Here is a 23,761-nt window from a genome sequence, read left to right as displayed (position 1 = left end):
TTATAATACTAAGAGCTTATTTGCTTTTTTCACTCCATCTCTCATGAGTTTTCTAGAAGCTATGTGATCTGTGACACTGCAACAAGTTGAATGCAGAAGCAAATAAGGACTCCAGCTTTCTTTTATTAAGCCAGAAATTCAAGAGATTGGTAAAAATGGAAAAAAAAAAAGCATGTCTATCTTCTCATTAAATATTTTAGCTTTAAAGCTTTTGCCTATTTTTTTTCAGTAAAAATGTGTTAGTAACATTAATATGTAAAGAGTTTATTACTGCTACTGTCAAATGAATTAATAAAATTTAAAAAATTTTCTCAGTTTCAATTTTTAATAAGGTAAACATCAATAGATACAATCCACATAAACAAAAGTTTTTGGGGATCCTCAGTATGTTTTGTGTAAAGGGTCCTGAGTCAAAAGTCTGAGACGTGCTGGCCTAGGTAATGTCCTTTGCCTGGAAAGTTCTTTTTTCTTTCCTCTCTGCTTCATTCAGGTTTTACCTATTTGATCAGTTCTGAAGGCCACTTCTTCCATGAGGCCTTTCTGATCCCCTGTCCCTTCCTCAGTCACACAGGAGGGACCTAATAGTTTTTCAAATACCTGGTACACTCCAAGTACTGTCCTAGGAGTTTTCACACACGCTGAATGTTAGCTCTCACTCGTGGGATCTCCTGATCCTGTTTCTCATGGGATATTCTTACTTTGGAAAATATAGGCCATCATCTCTTTAAATAAGCTCCTTGAAAGATCTATGCCTACTTTATCTTTGTGTCCTAGAAAATGATAAGTAGATAATTAATGCTAAATGACAACAGTGACTGGGGCTCGAACTGTATAGGAATTCAGAGGAAACACCTACCCTGGTGAAGAAAGGGAGCTTGAGGTAAATGTTAAATGCTCTAAAACTGGCGTTATTAACATTTGTATGAGATGTAAAGGATCAGCTAAAAGAGTTTAGGTGGTTTGATCATATTCTTTGCATACTTAATTTGAAGAAATGATCTCATTAAGCCTCTGGAAGATGAGGAGAGAAGTATTAACATTCTGTAGCTTATTACCCCAAAACTCAACAGTAAAGGTAAAACCAAGTTGAATTCAGTAGGGAGGCATAGTAAATTACCATCACTTCCTACATGGGTCAACTAACTCCAACTTTGTGTTTAAAAACCCAATGCTTAGTTATCTAATACAAAATGTACTTTCCTAAAAATAACCCAACTTCAAGTTTTGAGAGGTTACGGCTTAAAAAAATTTTTTTTTTTATTTTGTAAAAACTTAAGGACACTAGGTCTGGTAAAAGTTGCATCTAATTATTTTTTTAAAAATCTATTCCCACAAAATAAATATTGGAAGCAAACAATTCAGGCATTTCAAAGTAGTTTTTCACATTAAGTAAGTGCCTACCTCTTCTTTACAAACAAGCATAAAATTTTCCTGACAGATACACCCTATTTTCCATCCCCGCTCAAAGTTCTATAAGTCTTTAAACATTTTAAACTTTCCAAATTTTTGAAATTGGTCAAATATTTATTTTTCTTTATATTGTAGTTGTTATAATATATTAATACCTAATATTTAAATATAAAATTACTTGATTTTTTTATAAAACATGTTTTTTCTTTTATTGTGTTCCATTATACAATTTTGCATAGTACCATTATTATTTAAACAATAAGGAAATCAAATTAGTTTTTTTGAGCTCTACTTCTCAGTGTAGAGATTTACCTTAAAATGTACAAATCAAGCACACTAGTGCAATTTTCCATGCACTTTCAAGTTGCCTAAATATTTATAAATATGTAGGTACCCTGTTTGAAAACATCAACAGTTTGGTTTCAGAAAGAAATTCTGCAACCAGCTCTATAGGGAATAAAACTTAATTAAAATGTAATTTGCCTTCTAATACATTGACAATTGACGACACAAAACAAAACCCCAAAATTACCCAATAACCAGAAAACTGACACCCAACCTCTCTGGAGTAGGGTGGGTTGGAAAGTTGATGAGGCACAGGCTCGATCTCCGTACAAGAAAGGAAGGCAGCAAGCGCACCCTCCTCCTCATGGGAGCCACTGTCCAAGGCACTAACATGTTCAGTGTGTTCTATTTGCTTAGAGTTTGTTTAAAAAAAAAAAAGGACGGGGAGGGGATGGTTTAGGTGAAATATGAAACCTGATGGAACATAAAAATATCTGCTACCAGTAGCTAAATAATAGAGTTCCGACATTGTGACTTTTCTTCAGCATATTTTTGATACAGAGTATAGCCAATACGTATTTAACAATTAGGGGAAACATTTCCTGTATAGTGTCATTCAATGTAGACATTTTCTTAGAAACAGTTCATCAAAACACTATTTTATTAGAGATCAAAAACCCAGAAAGAAAAATAAGCTTATAAAGTTATTTGTATTGGTATCAACCTCAATGTAATGAAAATTTTCTGTAATTTTCAGAAAGCATCTCTCTAAGTTTTACTTAAGTACTCTATGTACAAACCAAGCACTTTGAAGGTTCTTACATAAAATAAACTTTGCCTCTCTGCATGGGCATACATCTGCCTTTAGTATATGTGCATACGCCCCGCCTCACCCCACACCATGACACACAGAGCCAGCAGAGGAATGGTGGGAAAACTATGGATTTTGAGGCAGAAATATTGGCAGCCAGTTATGATTTTGTTCAACAAATTATACATGAACAAAGAACTTAATTTTCCTGAACTCCAATTTCCGTGTTTATAAACTGGTGATGGTAATTACCTCTCTGCCTATCTCAGAGAACCATAATACTCCTCAAAAGATGATATATAGGAAAATATTTTGTACAAAGATTTGATTTTCACAAAATATTTAAATATATTTCTTACACTTTAAGGGCTCAGTTTCGATAAGAGCTATCTTTGTTAGGCAAAAGTTGAGTTATGAAACTAAAAGTACAACTTTCCATATGATGTAGAGTTTCCTGTTCTGTTTTACAAGGCATGTCCCAGATGGGCAGCTATTTATTACCATATGACCAACTCAAGCTTTGATTGCAGTTATTAGAACATGAAAATATTGACAGGGCTGAGATCCCTGTTGTGAAATATGAGCATCATGAAAATCTAAAACGTCATGGGGCATCAGCCTTTACTCACAGGTTCTAACAGCTAATAAGATTGAAAATAGTTTCAACAAAGTGATTACAGGTAGAAATAGATTAAATATTAACTTATTGGTGAATTTACCAGTTAGACTTCCCTGCTGGTCCTCAGTGGTCATTCTGAGAGGTGGACTCTGATGTGCCCATGAGGCTGACCCAAGGCCGAGGAGAAGGAAGTCAGTCCTCCTTTCTGGGGCACCACCCTGGCGTGCTGCTGGGCTGCAACCCAGGTGCCTGCCCCCTCCACTGCCCTGTACCTTACCCATTGCTCAGGACCTGGGGTGGGACCTCCCTCCCAACCCTCCTTTCCCTTTCAGCCTTTGCCTCAGACTTCTCTTCACTCCCAAAGAGCTTCTGCTTGTCTGTGAAACTGCTGCTCTGGATCCAGGTTTCCTGTCTCATATAAGCGACAATAAACTCAACTGCTCAGCTAAGTTCAAGGGCCTCACTCTGAATTGATTACAGGAGGCTAGGCAGAAAAAGGAAATGGTAAGGGACTTCCCTGGTGGCTCAGAGGCTAAGACTCCTCGCTCCCAATGCAGGGGGCCTGGAGTCAATCCCTTGTCAGGGAACTAGATCCCACATGACACAACCAAGAGTTCGCATGCTGAAACTAGAGATCCCACGCACCACAACTAAGACCTGGCACAGCCAAATAGAGTAAAAAATTTTTAAGTAAATGATAAAATGAATAAATGATAAAAAGCACAGTCTGTTACCCTGGAGAGTGCCTGAATCCTAAGAGGGAGCAGTGACCTCTGAACTGTAGCTAGTTGTAACCAGACAGAAATACAGGCCCCAGTGAGGCCAGAATTTACCAATAAAAAATAGAAATCTGCCTTTTTAGCTAAAATCTTGACTTTTTAAATGCTGACCAGTGAATCAAGGTACTTTAATTTATTTAAAAAATTTTTCTTTGTTTGCCTTAAACTCTAAGGAGACAAAACACATAAGCCATATTCAGCCAACAAGCAGCCACCCTTCCACCTTTTAATTAACAGGTGCAAAAGGGAGAATACTAGAGGAGGGTCCCCTCTCATATACACAGAGTCTTCCTTCAGTTCAGTTCAGTTGCTCAGTCATGTCTGACTCTTTGCGACCCCATGGACTGCAGCATGCCAGGCCTCCCTGTCCATCACCAGATCCTGGAATTTACTCAAACTCATGTCCATTGAGTCAGTGATGCCATCCAACCATTTCATCCTCTGTCATCCCCTTTTCCTCCTGCCTTCAATCTTTCCCAGCATCAGAGTCTTTTCAAATGAGTCAGCTCTTTGCATCAGGTGGCCAAAGTATTGGAGTCTTCCTTACCCTATCAGTTAACACATATGGGTTGGAGAAACAGCCCATGGATGCCCCACTTTTATTTGTTGGAAATCAAAAACACTCAGTTACAATGAGTATTTCTGAGTAGATTGGAAGAAAAGGTGATTCACATCACAGAGGAGGAAACAGTGCTGGAAATCCAGTCCTTACGGCACTCCCTCGCCTGCTCTACTGACAAATCTAGCTGATACTGCATTAAAATATCCTTACAACTTCGTCCAACGCAGACACCATATTGTTACCCCACTGGCTACTTTGCAGTCCCTCCCCTAGGCCTTCTGCTAGTTCAGAGGCTCTGGGTAAAGAGAGAAGAATGTTCTGCCAGAGGACAGGACACAAACAAGTCAACACATCAACCCTATATCCAGATGAGGAAGTCATAGGTCAGTTAACAAGTTATTAGCCAACAAAGAAATAAGAGCAGAGTTCATTATTTCCAGTGAATCAAAAAAAAAAAATTGTCACTAATTCAGAGAATCACAAAATGATTGCCCTAGATAAGACTGGGGGTTCATCTTGTCCTACCTGATCATTTTTCAGATGAAAACCCCAATGCTCAGAGACTTCTAAACCCACTATGTCAGCACTACATGCCTGCTTATGTCCAATACAAATACACTGGATAAAAGATGGCATCCTGTGCCTGGGCTCCTTCATGTAGGTAGACTTTGCTAGATGCTGCATAAATGTCAGGCCAGCATTTCTCAGAAATGGAGGTTAAAAGATGTTATCAGTGGTCAACATATTAGTCTATCGTTGATTATAATACCAACATCCAATAATGGTCTGCATTTCAGCCAGAAACTGGTCAAGTATGACAAATATGCCCTGGTTGTTCAAAAGGTCTCTGCAAAGCATTGCTCTTCTGTTTGTGACTTTTGAAAATCAATAAATGACTCAACCAAAAAAAAAAAAAAAGATTTGATTGAATTACCTTGCAGAAACCACCTTTGAGACCAGTGAGCCTGCAGATGGTGCAAATGGGATCTCAGCTGGCCTGGAAGAAGGCCACAGTAGGCTTTCTCCAAAGACAGCCTATGTCTGCAGCTATAGAGAAAGTAAGCTCTAGAGTTCATAGTTCAGGACATGAGATCTGTCTGGCAGCTCTGCCATAGCTGGGGAAGGAGGCACTCTTTATAGGTGATGGGAAATAGGCTTACAACACAGGGCACCAAGAGTGGCTCCCAGTGAAAGCTGTTTGGTGGCTGTCACCCACAGGAACTGGCTTAACTGTCACAGCCTGCTTGGTTAGCATCATGTGTTCCTGGGAGGTTTTTATAGCTCTTTATTATTCCATAAAAAAATCACTAACCGGGTCAGTACTTAGCCTCCCATTTAACCCATGGAGAAACTAGGGTGAGCACTAGGGCTTTCCCAGCCTCCTCCCAAGATGAGTCCCTTTGATACTAGGGACTCAAAGTCCTAATATCCTAGGTTTCATCCTAGGTATCATCCTAGATTTGATACCTAAGATGCTGTAACCCAGCCTCCTGACCACAGCAGTAGTCCCCTAAATTGTGATGAAATGTGACAACCGAGGGAGAAGATTCAGATCTTAGAGGAATTCCTCTTGTGGTTTAGGATGGTTAATTTGAGGGGAGAGGGAGGGATTGTCTTTACCATTTCAGAAATGTAGATTTAGACCTTAAATTGTATTATCACAGAATATTTTGCTTTTTTTTTTTCCTTTTCAGACCAGATTCTGCATTAGGAACAATTTCGAAGCATGACTTCAACTGGATACTTAGCTCATTCAGGCATGACCTGTGTCATTTAACGAAATGCTGCTTCATTGTAGAAATAAAGGGGCTTGCAGCAGGGAACTGTGTCTACTATAAAGAGGAGCTGTTAATTCTGCCTACAAAGAACTGGCCTGTTACCTATTATCACATGCTCAGAAGGGACAGAGCAGCTACTCAAGTCAAGTTTTGTAGAGGGAAAATAAGTGGGACATGCCCTATAAAATAAAATCCTTTATATTTATATAATAGTTTAAGATGCATTTTTCTATAACTAATGTGGTTTTCACAACCACCCTTGTTTTACAGATGAAGTACCAGAGGTTCTGGGGTGTTAAAACTTGCCCATGGGCCCCAAACTTCTAAAGTGTTCCACCCAACCACGCCTCTAGCCCCCTGATCATTCAAACAACACTCTTACCTCCCCAGTCCCACTTTCCCAAGTAAAGAAGGAAGCCAGGCTTTCTCCATCTAGGACTTCTCTTCTGTCATGAGATAAATGCCTTGCCGCCCCTCTCCACAGCAAGCTGGTCCCCTGCCCTTCAGTTTTGTAAAGTCCTAAACCATCATAAGCATGATCATCAGGGCCACACCTGCCTTCTTCCCAGCTGTCTCCCCAAACAGAGCATGATGCCTGTCTCCTACTGTGATAGACATTTGCAAAAGGGAGGGAGGGAAGATGGGAAGGGAGAAGGGAGGAAAGGAGGAAAGAAAGAAGAGAAGGAGAGAGGGGAGAAGGAATATAGGAAGAAAAGAAGGGAATCTTAGAAAATTCATCTTCTCACATTACTGTAGCAGCTAACCATATGTATTTTTAAGCACTAACTAAGTGCTTGTATGCTGCTAGGATATAAGAGACATGCCCATCAGGGGTCTCACGGTCAGGAAAATTACAATATAGCAAAAAGAGAATCCTAATGGATTCAAGAAAACACCAGTGTAGGACAGGCTGTCAGAATAAAGAGATTAAGATGCAGGGAGGGGATGGTGAGTCAGGAGAGGTGCCCAGAACTGGGGCCCAGGAGGAGCCAGAAGCTTCCTAGCTCTCCCTTAGGGAACAGAAGAAAGAAGGCTGTCAGGGAACGCAGGCTGATGCAGGAGGAACCTGACGCCCAAGTTTTATATGATGGACATGACTTACGTGCTTTACGTGAGACAGGCCAAGAAGACCACAGGTGACACTGGCTACTCTGTGGGCACGAAGTGACTCCGTGAGTCATTGCTAAAATGTCAAAGGGATTTCTTAGTCAGGAAACAGTCCCTACCTTGGTGTTTATAACCAACAACATAGACAAACAGAAGTCTAAAGAGAAAACAAGCCAGCACAGCTCCCCAGACCCCACTGGCCATGAAAGCACCCTCAGTCTCTGCACATCAGACTTTTCATGGCTGCAGGGAAGTGGTGTGGAAGTGCTCCATGCACAGCCATGCCCTCTGCTCAGCACTTCACTCAGGGGATGGACCAACACTCATGCACAATCAGTGCACCCTCAAGATATCTTTAAAAATCACAATAAAAATGTGTGGAATGTATTTGTCATATCCACATAAAAATATTGCCAAAACACTGATCCAAGCCACTCTACATAATTCCTAAGGGGCAGAGTATGACATGCATAGCTTGACATTTAAAATGACATTCTTCTTTAAAGGCAAAGTGGTTTACATGAATTAGATTGAAATCGTTTGGAAGACAAGATTTCTGTCTTGCTGGACAAACATGTAGAAGCTGGGAGTTACTCAATATCTGGGGTCTCATTTTGCTCATGAATACAAGGCCTAAGTAAAGAGAGGAATCATCTCTATCCTTTCCTTTCAGCTGGGAGATTCCATGAATCTAATAGCTTTCTTTTCCTGAAGTAGAAAACAACACTTAAAGGCATGCAGTTTCCTCTTCAAGACCCTGGATATTGTGAGTGACCAGGAAAGTCACACTAGGCCCCTCCAGACTCTCCCAAAAGGAAGCACATTCTTTCTCTCCCACTATGGCTGAGATTTTTAAAAATGACTGGAGATACTTGGAGATGCTACCACCAGCAGATTATTTTAGTAGCATTTGTCTTCCTCAAGTATTATCAAGTCTGTCCAAAAAAAAAAAATCATCATATTATTCTATCACCAGATCTTCAAAATATTGTTTAAAGAAAAAAAAACAAAACAAAACAAAACAAAGAGCACCAATCTTTGAACTAGAAAACCTAGACTTCAGTCCCATTTTACCACTCCCTACTTAGGTGACTCGGTTCTCAGCACTCAGGGCCACACAAGTCTCACTCTCTTGAAGGCGGTGGGGTGAGGAAGAGTCTTCCATGTCCAGCTCACAGGTTTGCCTGAAGGACTCAAGAGATAATTAGTTTAAAAGTGCTTCATAAAACTTAACATGTTCTAAATACAAATGAAAGGGATAGTATTTTTTTTAACTGTGAAGCATTGTTCTGGTGTTTCCCAGGTGGTTCAGTGGTAGAGAATCAGCCTACCAATGCAGGAAACGTGGGTTCGATCCCTGGGTCGGGAAGATCCCCTGGAAGAAGAAATAGCAACCCCCTCCAGTATTTTTGCCAGGATAATCCTGTGGACAGAGGAGCCTGGCAAGCTATAGTCCATGGCGTCACAAAGAGTCAGACACGACTTAGAGACTGAGGACAATCGCACGCTGATCCAGGGACTGGAGGAAGTTGGATCTCTAAGCACACTAATAGCCTAACCAGGTATTAAAACGTCAGTCTGAAAGTGAAGGCCTTTTGCTAAAGAAGAAGTACTTTTATTATAATCGTGACTGAGAGGACAGAGAGAATTCAATGTTAACAATCAGAAGAAAACTCATCAGAGGGAGCTCCACCCTTTCAAGATTATTCAACCTGTGACAGCACAGGCAACCTGACACCTGGAGCACCTCCCACCCGAAAACAGCGCAGGTGACAGTAGCATAACTCCCCCTTTCCTTGGTATCGAGTGTAGCTGCCACTGAGAACACGACCCTCACCCAGGTGATGACAGCACCAACGTAGGGCAGCGTCACCTCCCCGGGAAACGCAGTCCCATGACAGGGACTCGTGATGCCACGTGAATGTCCACCTAAGCAGCTTGGCTGGCCACACAGACCTCCAGAAAAGCTGAACTTCCACAGCTCTTTGCTCTTACAGGCCACCCAGGCAGAAAGGAACACCCGTCTTAACTGGGCTAACATAATCATAACAAGTAGCATGAAGAGTCACCAGTCAAAAACAATACTGGACTGGGTTACTCTTACGGGGCAGAACTTTTCCTAAAAATCCTGAAGCTCATATGTTTACAATTACAGGCAATGAGGCTCATGGATCACTTGGGTTTTATTTTTGGTTTTGTTTTCATTAGATGCAACACTGAGCTGAGCCCTGAGCCTTGCAAGGAGTTGCGCAATCTCAGCTTTTGGAGATTGTGTTTCATGCTCACGAAAAAAAAATAATTGGATTTAATAGGTTTTCACAATCATATTATCTACTTAACCTTCCAAGATCATTACTCACTTAATTGCAAGTCCCAAGGAAAGATCATAGGGTAGGGGCCACATGAGGCAGGCATAGCGATAAAAAATAGATTCTTCACAACTGACACAAAATCTAAATATAACAGCAAAAGCCATTTCAAGTGCTCTGATTGAAGCCCCTTAGATTGGAAATAACCGCCCTCCTTCAATAATTATTTCCAATACAAAATGGATACTTACATGTTATATGTTTGTGTATTTACCCAAGAATATATATTTGCATGTGCCTAATAGAGATTATATGGGTCTAAAGTGACAAGATATAAGCTTTAAGCTGTGGGTGGCAGGCTCTGGCTCTGTTACACCGTAACTTTGTACAAATGCTCTCATCCCCTTATACAAGACTAAGTACCACTGGGAATTTTGAGGTCCTTTCGAATACTGTGCCTGTATCAGAATGGAGAGCAGGCAGAACACATCACTTGCACTTCTGGGATGTACATAGATAAGGTACATCACATGTACCGGATAAAGATGCTTCTGTCGGAAGTGAACTTCTGTGGGCAGTAAGTTTCTGTGTTAGCTCTGGAGAACCACAACAGGTCATTCAGGTTGTAAGAACCCTTAATTAGCCTTTCTACAAATGAGAGCACTCTTCAATCTCCAAAAGATACTTTGCATCCTGACACTGTCTAAAGGAAAATTTTGAACGAAAGATTTACCCTAAATCTGGTTCTTATTCTCTCATTTACTTCTGTGGGATTAAGGCAAAACAAAAGCAATTTTTTTTTTTTTTTTACCCTCTCTACAGAGCATCCTATAATTGGATTCCTTGTTCCTGTTCTGAGCCAAGGCATTGGATTCATGTTGCTTTCTGCCAAGCTTTTTCTTCAAGCTGTAAGGTCCTTGTGTGCGTTCACTCCCAGTGTTCCTGGTGACGCCATCAAGCCAGGCTCAGGCTGTCCTGCATCCTCCCACAGAAGATGATGGTTTTGTTGCCGAGAAAGATGCTCAGCATGAGGATCAAGTGCAAAGCATTCACAATGCAACTGAATGGCTGTCCTAGGAGGATGGAAGCCGAAATCTCTGGTGATAGCAGAGTTAATGGCTACAAATGAGACTTCCTGCTGATGGAGGACCATCACACCAGAGTGTTACAAACCCTGGTAGGCTCTCTTGGCTCCAAGTTCAGTTCAGTTCAGTTCAGTCACTCAGTCGAGTCCGACTCTTTGCGACCCCCATGAATCGCAGCAAGCCAGGCCTCCCTGTCCATCACCAACTCCCGGAGTTCACTCAGACTCACGTCCATCAAGTCAGTGATGCCATCCAGCCATCTCATCCTCTGTTGTCCCCTTCTCCCCCTGCCCCTAATCCCTCCCAGCATCAGAGTCTTTTCCAATGAGTCAACTCTTTGCATGAAGTGGCCAAAGTACTGGAGTTTCAGCTTTAGCATCCTTCCTTCCAAAGAAATCCCAGGGTTGATCTCCTTTAGAATGGACTGGTTGGATCTCCTTGCAGTCCAAGGGACTCTCAAGAGTCTTCTCCAATACCACAGTTCAAAAGCATCAATTCTTCGGCGCTCAGCCTTCTTCACAGTCCAACTCTCACATCCATACATGACCACAGGAAAAAACATAGCCTTGACTAGACGAACCTTTGTTGGCAAAGTAATGTCTCTGCTTTTGAACATGCTATCTGTGTTGGTCATAACTTTCCTTCCAAGGAGTAAGCATCTTTTAATTTCATGGCTGCAGTCACCATCTGCAGTGATTTTGGAGCCCAGAAAAATAAAGTCTGACACTGTGTCCACTGTTTCCCCATCTATTTCCCATGAAGTGATGGGACCAGATGATCTATAAACTAGAGCTGGGACAGACTGTCCTGATCTGGGCCTGGCAGCTTTTCCTAAATCTGCATGGAGCCCAACAAGCAGAGGGCCATCAACCCTGGGTTCCTCTACAGTTACTGCCTACAGTAGCTGAATGAAGGAAAGAAAGACCTGCCTTCTTTAAAAATTGTTTGTAATTCTTTATATAAGGTGCAATAGAACAAAGAAAAATCAGATGCTCCTGATAAACCATGGAGCATATAATTTTTGGAGGTATATAAAAAGGAAGGAACCAGCGCTGTTACAAAATTAAAACTTCATTTACTCTGTACAATGTTAAAAATCCATTTTACATTAGATAATGCCTTAATGAGGGGGCCAATCACTTTCACTTAATGAGGTGGCCAATACAAAAAAAGATTTGGTTAAATTATTATTCTAATTTTCAAAAGGATGTCTTTAGGGAGGTTGGTGTTTGGTGATTTGGTTGCCCTAACTGAAAGGCTCAAAGAAGATTCTGAGCACCCTACACCTGTGGTAACCAGTGGCACCAGGCAGCCACAGTCGGCTCCAATCTTTATCTACCCCCTGTGCAGCAGCCCCTCTCCCCACTGCCAGCCCATGCATGACCAAAGCTCACTTTTTCATCTCTTTTCCAAAAGCAACACACTCTTCTCAGTGATGCTTTTGTCTCCCAGAACATCATTTCCAGACTATCACTCCTGACCCCAAGCTTGCTATGTACTATGTGGGCATCAGTATCCCAATAACAGAGCCACAACTCAGAGATGTCATCAAACTGCCTGCTGCAGTGATAACACAAGCCGAACCTGGCAGCACACCCTATGGAGGTTCCGAGCCTCAGCGGAGTTCCCAGAACTACTCCATCCCCTGTAGTCACCTTCTGGAGGGAACATTCCCCATTTCTGAACACACGCCCTCATTCACATCCACATGAACTGCTCTGGAGCCATTTGCTTTTGCTTTCTACCTCCCCTAGCAATCACCTAAACAGGACAGAAAGCTCCTTTTTCATAACGTTGGCCTTTGTTCAAAACCATCTACTGAGAACCTAGTCTGTAAAGCTCTGTGCTAGGTGCTAAGGATACAGAGATGAAAAGACAGGTAGACCAAAGTGGTGGTGGGTGTTAACAATGGTCATTAAGGCCATCCTAGATCCTCTGTTCTCACTCCATGATCACTAGTAAACCTTGAGTTTTATAGAGGCCTTAAAACACTTTGACATACCTGGTCTCGTTTGATCTTCACAACAACATTGTTGGATAGGGATTGTTCATCTTGTAGATGAAGAAATTGAAGCTCAGAGGTGCTGAGTGATTTAACCTCAAGTCACGTAGTAGTGGCAGAATCAGGAATCAAACTTCTGACTACAAGTCCACTACTTGCTCCATACATCACCCAGATGACTGAGAATCAAGGTGGGAAGTATTGAATATTTTTCCAAGAAACTTTCTGGTGGTAACAAAATCACAAACAAGCCTTGAACACCTACCATGTGTACAACCTGCCCTGGCCTCTGGGAAGGAGATGTAGCAATACAAATATGACTGCAAAATTGCCCTGACTCAAAGGAGTTTAGGCAGGGAAGAAAAGTCCCTGAAAGTGAACTAATTCAAGGAAGTTGATGAATCTGGAGAAAGAGAAAGTGCTAGTGGGGGTTGGAACCTAAAGGATCAAGAGAGAACTTAGGCATCACGTTTGGAGGGGGCTATTTTTATACACCCTCTCAATTACTCTTGAGTCAAGAAGCAAGGAATAGCAACATGGTTTTCTGTGCAGACTTTTCTATAGTAGAGAAACTGTGCTGCCCAGTTGGTATAAGTATTCGTGTGTGTGTGTGTGTGTGTGTGTGTGTGTGTGGCATATATATATTTTTAAAACTTTTTATACATTTTTAAAGGTTATATTCCATTTACAGTTATTACAAAATATTGGCTATATTCTGTGTTGTACAATAGATCCTTGTAGCCTATCTGACACCCAATAGTTGTGCCTCCTACTCCACCCCGTATATCGCCCCTCCCTTCTGCAACAGGTAAGCTCTAGTTCTCTATCTGTGAGGCTGCTTCTTTCTTTGCTATATTCACTAGTTTGTTGTATTTTTTAGACTCCACATATAAGTGATATCATGTAGTATTCTAACACAAGTATTCTGATGCCTGAGAATCATCTCCTAAATTATAAACTGGAAGAGTATTTAAATAACAATCCAAAAAAAAATCTCTTAGAATTTGAGAATTGCATGTGAGTTCTTTAAAAACCTGAAAAAAAAACATAACTGAAAAATACTGAAAACTTTCCAAGAACTGATAAAGTTCAATGTTTTAGTTTACAAAGCTTAAAAAAGAGGAGGCTTTGGACCTATTACGATTCTGTGAAATTTTGTCTAGAATGAGCACCTGGCCTGTTTTTAGCATCCATTTAGCTTTGAAATATCACCATGGTATGGCTAGACAAATTGAGCTACTACCATTCCTCCAAGAGGATGAGGAAAAATTCAAAGAGTTGGCAGCTGAGACATAGTCAAAAGCAGCAATTCTGTTAATTAAAGAGGCTTGGGACTACTGTGTCAAGTACTCCTTAACACAGTAATACCAAGATGCTGTTGTGCAAGGGGGAGGGACAAACTCTGTTTTCTTTGTATGGATGACACTGGATTGTGCTGCCTCTGCAAATCATTGCTTCCTGTATGTAGGGGTACTACTCCTGTGAAAACCCAGTCATGAAGACCGCTTGAAAGACCCAACAGGAATTTGGGGGCATCCCACCAATCCCACTCTCTTATCTAGTCCACCCTGACCTCTCCAGGTTGCAAACCCCAGATAAGAAACCACCACTGGCATATGGCACACGCTGTACACAACAGACTAGAAAGGCATCTAGGCATCTGGAGACGATGTTCTACTTCCTGAGGAAGAGGTAAGAACCTAGATCCTGGGAGACGTGAGAAAGGGAACTGAAGATGGAGAAAGAAGACTAAGGAGAGAGGCGGAAGGGGCAGGATATATGTGACAGCCTCTTTTCATAGACTCCTTACCCTTATGAGCTGGAAACAGCTGAATTCCTGATCCTGATATACTACCCTGCTCTGAGTTCTCTTTGAATGAAGAAATATGCTTCCCTGCTTCCCTGTGCAGAGATGTAAAAGGGAGTCACCTCCCTTTGTGGATTACCAGCAGTATCATCACTGGTTATTAACAGTCTCTTTTTTTTAAGCTACCTCAAATTCATGTAAATTTTTTTTTTTTGCTTCAGTTCAGTTCAGTCACTCAGTCGTGTCTTACTCTTTGCAACTCCATGAACCATAGCATGTCAGGCCTCCCTGTCCATCACCAACATCCGGAGTCCACTCAAACCCATGTCCATCAAGTCGGTGATGCCATCCAGCCATCTCATCCTCTGTCATCCCTTTCTCCTCCTGCCCTTCATCTTTCCCAGCATCAGGGTCTTTTCAAATGAGTCAGCTCTTCGCATCAGGTGGCCAAAGTATTGGAGTTTTAGCTTCAACATCAGTCCTTCCAATGAACACCCAGGACTTATCTCCTTCAGAATGGACTGGTTGGATCTCCTTGCGGTCCAAGGGATTCTCAAGAGTCTTCTCCAATACCACAGTTCAAAAGCATCAATTCTTCAGCACTCAGCCTTCTTTATAGTCCAACTCTCACATCCATACATGACCATTGGAAAAACCATAGCCTTGACTAGACAGACCTTTGTTGACAAAGTAATGTCTCTGCTTTTTAATATGCTGTCTAGGTTAGTTATAACTTTCCTTCCAAGGAGTAAGTGTCTTTTAATTTCATGGCTGCAGTCACCACCTGCAGTGATTTTGGAGCCCAGAAAAATAAAGTCTGACACTGTTTCCACTGTTTCCCCATCTATTTGCCGAGTTAACCATAGTTAATTTCTGTTGCTTGCAGCCAAAGCATCCTAGCTACTCCCTCCCTAATCTTTCCAATATTGCACTTTTCAGCCTACCTATATTAGCATCTGCACTCTCCCCACCTTCTTGTTACAATGAAAGAAGAGTTCCTTCTCCTGTGGAAAAACCATCCCTTCATTGAGTTCTAGATCCCACTTTCTTCCAGACATTCTACGACTCTATTTCTTGGGCTATTTTCTTTTCTGCATTACTAGTCTCTCCTTGCCTACTGGATCATTCTAAGCCTATGAACAGAGTCTGCTAGCAATGAACTTTAACGGTCCCACTTGCCCCTACATCCTCTACAATCACTATTCCTTCTTCTACTTCAAGTTATAACTGCTTTTCTGCAGAGAGTTGTGTTGATGTGCTGTTTCCATTTCCTTACTGCCAAATTATCTCTTCAACACATTTTTATCTCGATTCCACACCCAATATGCCACTGGTGCTAAAACTGCTTTTGCCAGGTCACTAGCGATCTCCATGTTCCAAATCCATTAGATAGTTTCCTCATTTTATGAGACTCTTTGGTAGCACTGGCCTTGTTGGCCCACCCCGTCTTTCTTGAAGGCTCTTTTTGACTCATGAGCAGCCTGCTCTTGCTGAGAGCACAGGGGAAGAGCACCAGCTGTGGGGGTTGTGGGGTCTGAGGAACCAGGAAACCCAAGAGAGGAAGAATGGAAGTTCATTTCACTCATACATGGCAGTACCTGTGGTCTTCTTAAATAATTCCCATGATTTCACTTTCCTAATTCAAATCTTTCACTCACATCCCATCATGCTTAGTGTAAAATCCATATTCTTAAAATGCCCTCAAGGGGGACTTCCCTGGTAGTCCAGTGGTTAGGACTATGCTCTCTCACTGCTGAGAACCTAGGTTTAATTCCTAGTTGGAAGCTAAAATCCCTTAAGCCCTGCAGTGTGGCCAAAAAAAAAAAAAAAAAAGCCCTCAAGGAAAACCCCACATAATTTGGTCTTATCTACTTCTCCAACAGAAAAATGGTCTCTTGAGTTGTTCAATGGTCTGCATTTTCCTTTCAAAACATGAAGAGCTATTTAAGAATTATTTTCCTCTATTTTGTTTCTTTGAACTATATAAAATCATTATGGTACTTAGAGAGTAAAGAAGAGAACTCATTGGCTATTGAATCCAATCAACATTTGTATACAAAAGTCTATCACTGCCAGTGAGACTTAGGAAAGCAGGAGGCCCAGGCCCATCCTGGAAGCGCTCTGTTCTTTCAAGCAAACAAAACCACAACCAACCTCTTATTATTCAAGAGCCAGTTGTTCTGGACCTGCCACCCCAACCAAACATAACACAGAGAACTTGTCTTGTAATATTTTGGGTGGAAGGGACCTCACAGAGCCAATGTTTTATCTGTGTAAGCCAAGACAAAGTTCAAGCCAGTGAGTGAACTTGTTGGTCATCTAAGAAATTCGATGAAGCAGTTGATTAAAGACAGGAGTTAGCATTCACAACAGACTTGTCTTCCCTTTTTTCCCCATGCCATGAATGCTTGAGATCTGGCTGCAATTTTGAAAGTATACACTCCCATTTTATTTTACACTTTTTGCATTATACTACCACTTCCAGGGAAATGTGTCAACATCCATGATCAGATTTATACATGGGAACTGCCCCACCACTTCAGTTGTATTCATTTCATGTACAACATATGTTGTTTCACAAAACTTATAAGCACGATGGCAAACATCACCAGTTTGCTTTTATCTATTGGTAGAGACAGATACATACACATTATACCAAGAAAAGAATGGTTTTCTATGAGGTGAAGAGATGGACCAAGTGTTGTGATTTTCAAAGAATAATAGAATAAAAATTTCTAGCATTCTAATCTTCTGCTTTTGCCTGTGGTTCACAGTGCTCTGTGCTGGGGGTCAAGATGCCTAGCCTCTTTTGGACAGACATCACTTGACAAGGCTATCCAGAGGGTTACGCTAGCTAAATATTTATCCGGATTTTATCAACCTGTTATGGTTAGAAAAATAAAAGTGATTTCAAAAACAAAGTAGAAAGTCACACTCCATTCTTAAATAAAAAGAGGATTTTTCCAAACTCAACAGCTTCTTTTTTAGCCTCTTTCCCTCTTAAGTTAATTTTCTTGGTTATTTTATCTTCTTCTAGCATACTCTTCCCCCATATCTGGGTGTAACTGAATCAAAAGAGTCCATCCTTGTTCCTTTTTCTGAAGAAGAAGCATGTAGATGTGACTAGCCTAGTGAGGCTGAAAAAAGACACAGAGCCTGCTATATCACTGACATTGTTATAGCATACAAATTTACCTTCAAGGAACTTGAGCTTGGGCCTTAGCTATTAGCTGAGTCAGAGGAGGTCACAGAGAGATTCAGTAGCACTAACTAGGATTGGCCAATCAAACAATGAATCAATAGGAATTTGCTAAAAACTCCAGGGAGGATAGAGATTAATTCAGCACTGTGAAATTCAAAGAAAACACCCAGCCTGGCCCCGTCTTCAAAAATCTCATAGCCTAGAAGGGGAAACACAATCAACAGCAAACTTTCACTGTCTTCTTCACCATGCAGTTACTAGTCACCTGTTCTTAGGAGATTTCACCATACTCCAGTCTTAGAGAGGCAGAGCTTTAAAATCAACACATGTCACTACACTACTATAAGTATTTGACTCCTTAGGACTTGCTATTCCATGCCAGCACATAAGCAGCACTTGTAATTTTCCAATCTCTTCCTGTTCCTTCATTTGGATATTGGTCTATCTTCTCAATTTGGGAGGATAGGAAGGTGGACTATGAGGGCTCCCTTTGAGTGTTAGGACAAGGCAATTCATTCATAACTGTGTCTCTAACCAACTAGCACTTGACATGGCACCTGGCACATAATTGGTATGCCAAGGAGCAATTTTCAAAATACTTTTAAGCCAAGAAAGAGCAGTGAATAATGTAGATAACTCAAAAGTTGAATGCAGGAGAATGACAAGGAAATGCAGGGTTCAAGGATGTTTACCAATTGAGCAAATGAGGCCAGATGGGAGGGTGGAAGACTAGAGTCAGGCAGGTTGGCAGAGAAGGGGCTACCAGTGACTTAGTCCTGAGATGATCAAGACCCAAACTAGGAAAGGACTTGAGAAGGTAAAAGAAATGTGGTGGGGGGAGGTAGAAATCAGTAGAAATTAATGAATATTAAGCATCATGGGTAGAAGCTATAGGGCAACAAAAGATCAAGCAAGGCAAACATTAAAAATGACTTCAAAGCTGTGAGCTGGAAAAACTTGAGACAGGGGTGTCATGGCAGAGACAAGGAACTTGGAAGGGGAACTGGTTTTGTGGGGGAGGTGGTGAGATCAGTTAGAGACTGTCGAATATGAGGTGATGGGAAGACTTTCAAGTGAAAATGACCAGTGATATGGGAATAAACCCTAAGCAGGGGGCAGAACATGAGCTGTAAATCTGTGAGTCATCAGCCTCATGTGTTTGCAGCCATGAGAATGGAGACAATCTCTCTGCCTCACGGGGACCAGCAAAAAGAGAGGAAAACCAAAGGGTAGCTGGGGGCATGAGGGGGAACCAGAGGCAGATGGGAAACATCAAGAGAACTGGAAAGTTAGCAGGGAAACAGGAGAGTTTACTGCTGGAAATGTGAAAGGAACATTTTGCAAGAAGTCGGTGGAAAAAAGTAATGAGGGCCACAGAAAAGACAGTGAGAATGAGATTGAAAGGAAGCACATTGGCTGTTTCGATGGCAGTTGGTGACTTCTAGGAGCCAATATGAGCAAAGAGGTGAGGGTGAAAATTGAATTTCAAGGAGTTCAAGATGGATTAGGAAGAAAGGAAACAGCATAATGAATCATATATTCAATAAAATAGTGGCTAGAGAGGACCACATTATTTGTGGGAAAATTTTTAGAAAATATTTTATCACATTTTATAAATGGGGCATTTAATTCCTAAATCCCTTGACATGGAAACTAGAAATTTGGATGAACTTTAAATATCCCTGAGGCACAGCTTAATCCCCACTCCACCACACTCCCACCCCCACACATACACATATTCATATACACGCACTCATATGCATATTCACTTTAAAAGTTCACAGACCCCTATTCATGCCACAAGGGTTGCACTTCTCAGAATGAGGACTTTTAGATACACTTGCCGCAATGGGCAATTTGGACTCTAGTGGCATCAAGGCTTGCTAGCAACCAATGCCCGAGGCTGCCTCCTCTCCAGGTAAGGCTCTTAGTTGGGCATTTCACCTCAGTCTTTGCCCTCATGCTGACATGAGGCGTATGCCTTTTGGGCAAAACGGACTTCATGTTCAGTGCTCATGTTTATCCTTTGACTAGCCTCACCATATTAGGGGCTTTCCATCATTCTTCAGTGGTCAGTCCTATAGTGATTTCAAAACAGTTTCTGAGAAGACTGAGAAAACTACATATCCAATTGCCCAGTCTGTGGCAAGAAACAGCAAGAACACGCTGAGCAATACCTTCACTTTTCACACAACCACCCATTTGGCTAAGACCATCTCATCTCCTGCAACCCCACCCCTACCTTGCCCCACAACTTAAATGCCCTGTACCTTTCCAAGGTCATGGAAGATTAGACCTGTGAACCTAGAGTGTGTGTTTATTGTGTAAGTATTTAATATATTTCAAATCTGGCACCCATGATGATGATTGACACTAACCCCAATTTAAACTTCTGTAAGTTTCATTTGGAAAATAGAAACAATTTTCCCTAAACCTGAAAAAAGCAAAAACCAGATGCCTTCAGAGAAACACATAGACTGTACCCATGATTTTGATTTTGGTATGTAAAAAGAAAAACTATTAAATTCTAACATACAAAATAAGTGCACAAGTTTCAAACTTAATGAATTTTCATAAAATAAACACATTCAATTGATGTTTTGAACTGTGGTGTTGGAGAAGACTCTTGAGAGTCCCTTGGACTGCAAGGGGATCAAACCAGTCAATCGTAAAGGAAATGAATCCTGAATGTTCATTGGAAGGACTGATGCTGAAGCTGAAATTCCAATGCTTTGGCCATCTGATGCGAAGAACTGACTTATCGGAAGACCCTGATCTGGGCAAGAGTGAGAGCAGGAGGAGACGGGGACAACAGAGGATGAGACGGTTGGCTGGCATCACCGATTCGATTGACATGAGTTTGAGCAGACTAGGACCTAGAGTTGGTGTTGGACAGGGAGGCCTGGTGTGCTGCAGTCCATGAGATCGCCAAGAGTCAGACACGATTGAGCGACTGAACTGAACTGAAACACACTGATTTAACCAGTACCTAGATGAGAAAATAAAGCATGACCAGCCCCTTAGAAGCCCCTCACATGGTCCTTCTGGGTCACTACTTCCCTATACAAGAAACCATTATGCTGACTTCTGAAATCATATGTTAGTTTTACTTGTTTTTAAGTTTTGTAGAACTGGTTATAATGGATATATTCTTTTGTGTTTGACTTATTCTGCTCAACATTCTGTTTGTAAGATTTGTCTGTTTTTGTAGTTTGTCATAGCCTGTTCATTATATAAATATATCACAGTTATCTTCTGTTGATGGTTATTTCAGTTGTTTCCAGTTAAGGGCTATTACAAATAGTGCTGCTGGGAACATTCTTGTGCTTGTCTTTTTACGCCCATGTTCTTTTATTTCTCTTGTGTACACATGTAGGAGTGGAATTGCCAAGTCATATAGCATGCATGTTAGGTTCCCAGGTGGCGCAGTGGTAAAGAATCAGCCTGTCAATGCAGGAGACACAAGATCCCTGAGTCAGGAAGATCCCCTGGAAAAGGAAATGGCAACCCACTCAAGTATTCTTGCCTGGAAAATTCCATGGACAGAGGAGCCTGGCAGGTTACAGTCCATGGACTCATAAAGAGTTGGACATAATTGAGCATGAACACTCATACACACACACACACACACACACACACACACACACACACTCTGCATGCCACCATCTTCAGAAGACAGTACCAGACAGTCTTTTGAGGTGTTGTACTTGGTGAGCCTCCCATCAGAGTGTAGCTGAGCTCTCATTGCTCCATATGATCACCAGCACTTGGGATCGTCAGCTGAGTTCAGGTTTTTTTCTTTGTTTTTGCCATTCTGATGGGTCTGGCAATTTTTAAATTCTCTGCAGAGACTACAGTGTTAGGAAAGACTACAGCATGATCATTCTCAGCCTTTGGTAAACGTTACTAACATTGAGAATTCCCCACTTTAAGAATTTACAATTCTGAAAATTATGTTCTTTAATATCTGAGACTTACTTTGTGTTCACATTGAATGGGGGTTTCACTAGGTCTTTAGTTTAAAAGTCATACAATGCATAAGATAAACTGAAGTGCCAGAGTGCCAGATGTCTTAAGAAATAAACAAAAGATAGAAAAGGAAAGATGGTGGGAAGGAGGTAGGGAGGCAGGTAAACAGATCTTGTTGATTCTCACTAGCCAAAATGATCTCATGTACATGGCTGTTTTCAACAACAAAACAGAACAAGTTCTACAGAAAAATCTTTGATTGACTTTAAATCCCTCATAAGTATATTATTCTTTGGGAATATCCATGCCCCCCTCAAAACACATGCATATACATATTTGTTGTGCTTAGTCACTCAGTCATGTCTGCCACCCCATGGACTACAGAGTGTCAGGCTCCTCTGTTCATGGGAATTCTCCAGTCAAGAACACTGGAGTGGGTTACCATGCCCTCCTCCAGGGGATCTTCCCAACCCAGGAATCGAACCCAGGTCTCTCACATCGCAGGTGGATTCTTTATTGTCTGAGTCACCAGGGAAGCCCAAGAATACTGGAGTAAGTAGCCTATCCCTTCTCCAGGGGAACTTCCAGACTCAGGAATCTAACCAGGGTCTCCTGCATTGCAGGCACATTCTTTACCAGCTGAGCTACCAGCTTCCCTGGTGGCTTGGACATACTCATTTATGTACATGTAAAATAAAATATAAATGCCAATAAAGAGAAATTTCATATGATATTGCTTATATGCAAAATCTTAAAAAAAAAGATACAAATGAACTTAATTACAAAACAGAAGCAGACTCACAGACTTAAGAAAACAGAACTTATGGATAGCTGGAGGGAAATGTGGTGGGGGAGGGATAGTTAGAGAGTTTGGGATTAATAGATACTGACTGCTACATCGGAGAAGGCAATGGCACCCCACTCCAGTACTCTTGCCTGGAAAATCCCATGGATGGAGGAGCCTGGTAGGCTGCAGTCCATGCGGTCGCTAAGAGTCAGACATGACTGAGTGACTTCACTTTCACATTTCACTTTCATGCATTGGAGAAGGAAATGGCAACCCACTCCAGTGTTCTTGCCTGGAGAATCCCAGGGACGGGGGAGCCTGGTGGGTTGCCATCTACGGGGTCACACAGAGTCGGACACGACTGAAGTGACTTAGCAGCAGCAGACTGCTACATTTAAAATAGATAACCAACAAGGACCAACACTATAAATCAGGGAACCCTACTCAGTATTTTGTAACAACCTAAACTTATATGCAGAGTACATCATGAGAAACGCTGGGCTGGAAGAAGCACAAGCTGGAATCAAGATTGCCAGGAGAAATATCAATAACCTCAGATATGCAGATGACACCACCCTTATGGCAGAAAGTGAAGAGGAACTAAAAAGCCTCTTGATGAAAGTGAAAGAGGAGAGTGAGAAAGTTGGCTTAAAGCTCAACATTCAGAAAACTAAGCTCATGGCATCTGGTCCCATCACTTCATGGAAAATAGATGGGGAAACAGTGGAAACAGTGTCAGACTTTATTTTTGGGGGCTCCCAAATCACTGCAGATGGTGATTGCAGCCATGAAATTAAAAGATGCTTACTCCTTGAAAGGAAAGTTATGACCAACCTAAATAGCACATTCAAAGCAGAGACACAGAGATATTACTTTGCTAAAAAGGTCTGTCTAGTCAAGGCTATGGTTTTTCCTGTGGTCATGTATGGATGTGAGAGTTGGACCATAAAGAAAGCTGAGCTCCAAAGAACTGATGCTTTTGAACTTTGGTGTTGGAGAAGACTCTTGAGAGTCCTTTGGACTGCAAGGAGATCCAACCAGTCCATCCTAAAGGAGATCAGCCCTGGTGTTCTTTGGAAGGATTGATGCTAAAGCTGAAACTCCAATACTTTGGCCACTTCATGCAAAGAGTTGACTCACTGGAAAAGACTCTGATGCTGGGAGGGATTGGGGGCAGGAGGAAAAGGGGACAACAGAGGATGAGATGGCTGGATGGCATCACTGACTCGATGGACATGAGTTTGAGCTG

This window comes from Bison bison, unplaced genomic scaffold (genome assembly GCF_000754665.1).
Source record: "Bison bison bison isolate TAMUID 2011002044 unplaced genomic scaffold, Bison_UMD1.0 scf7180017864373, whole genome shotgun sequence".
Classification (NCBI taxonomy): domain Eukaryota; kingdom Metazoa; phylum Chordata; class Mammalia; order Artiodactyla; family Bovidae; genus Bison; species Bison bison.
This window is presented reverse-complemented; position numbering follows the sequence as displayed.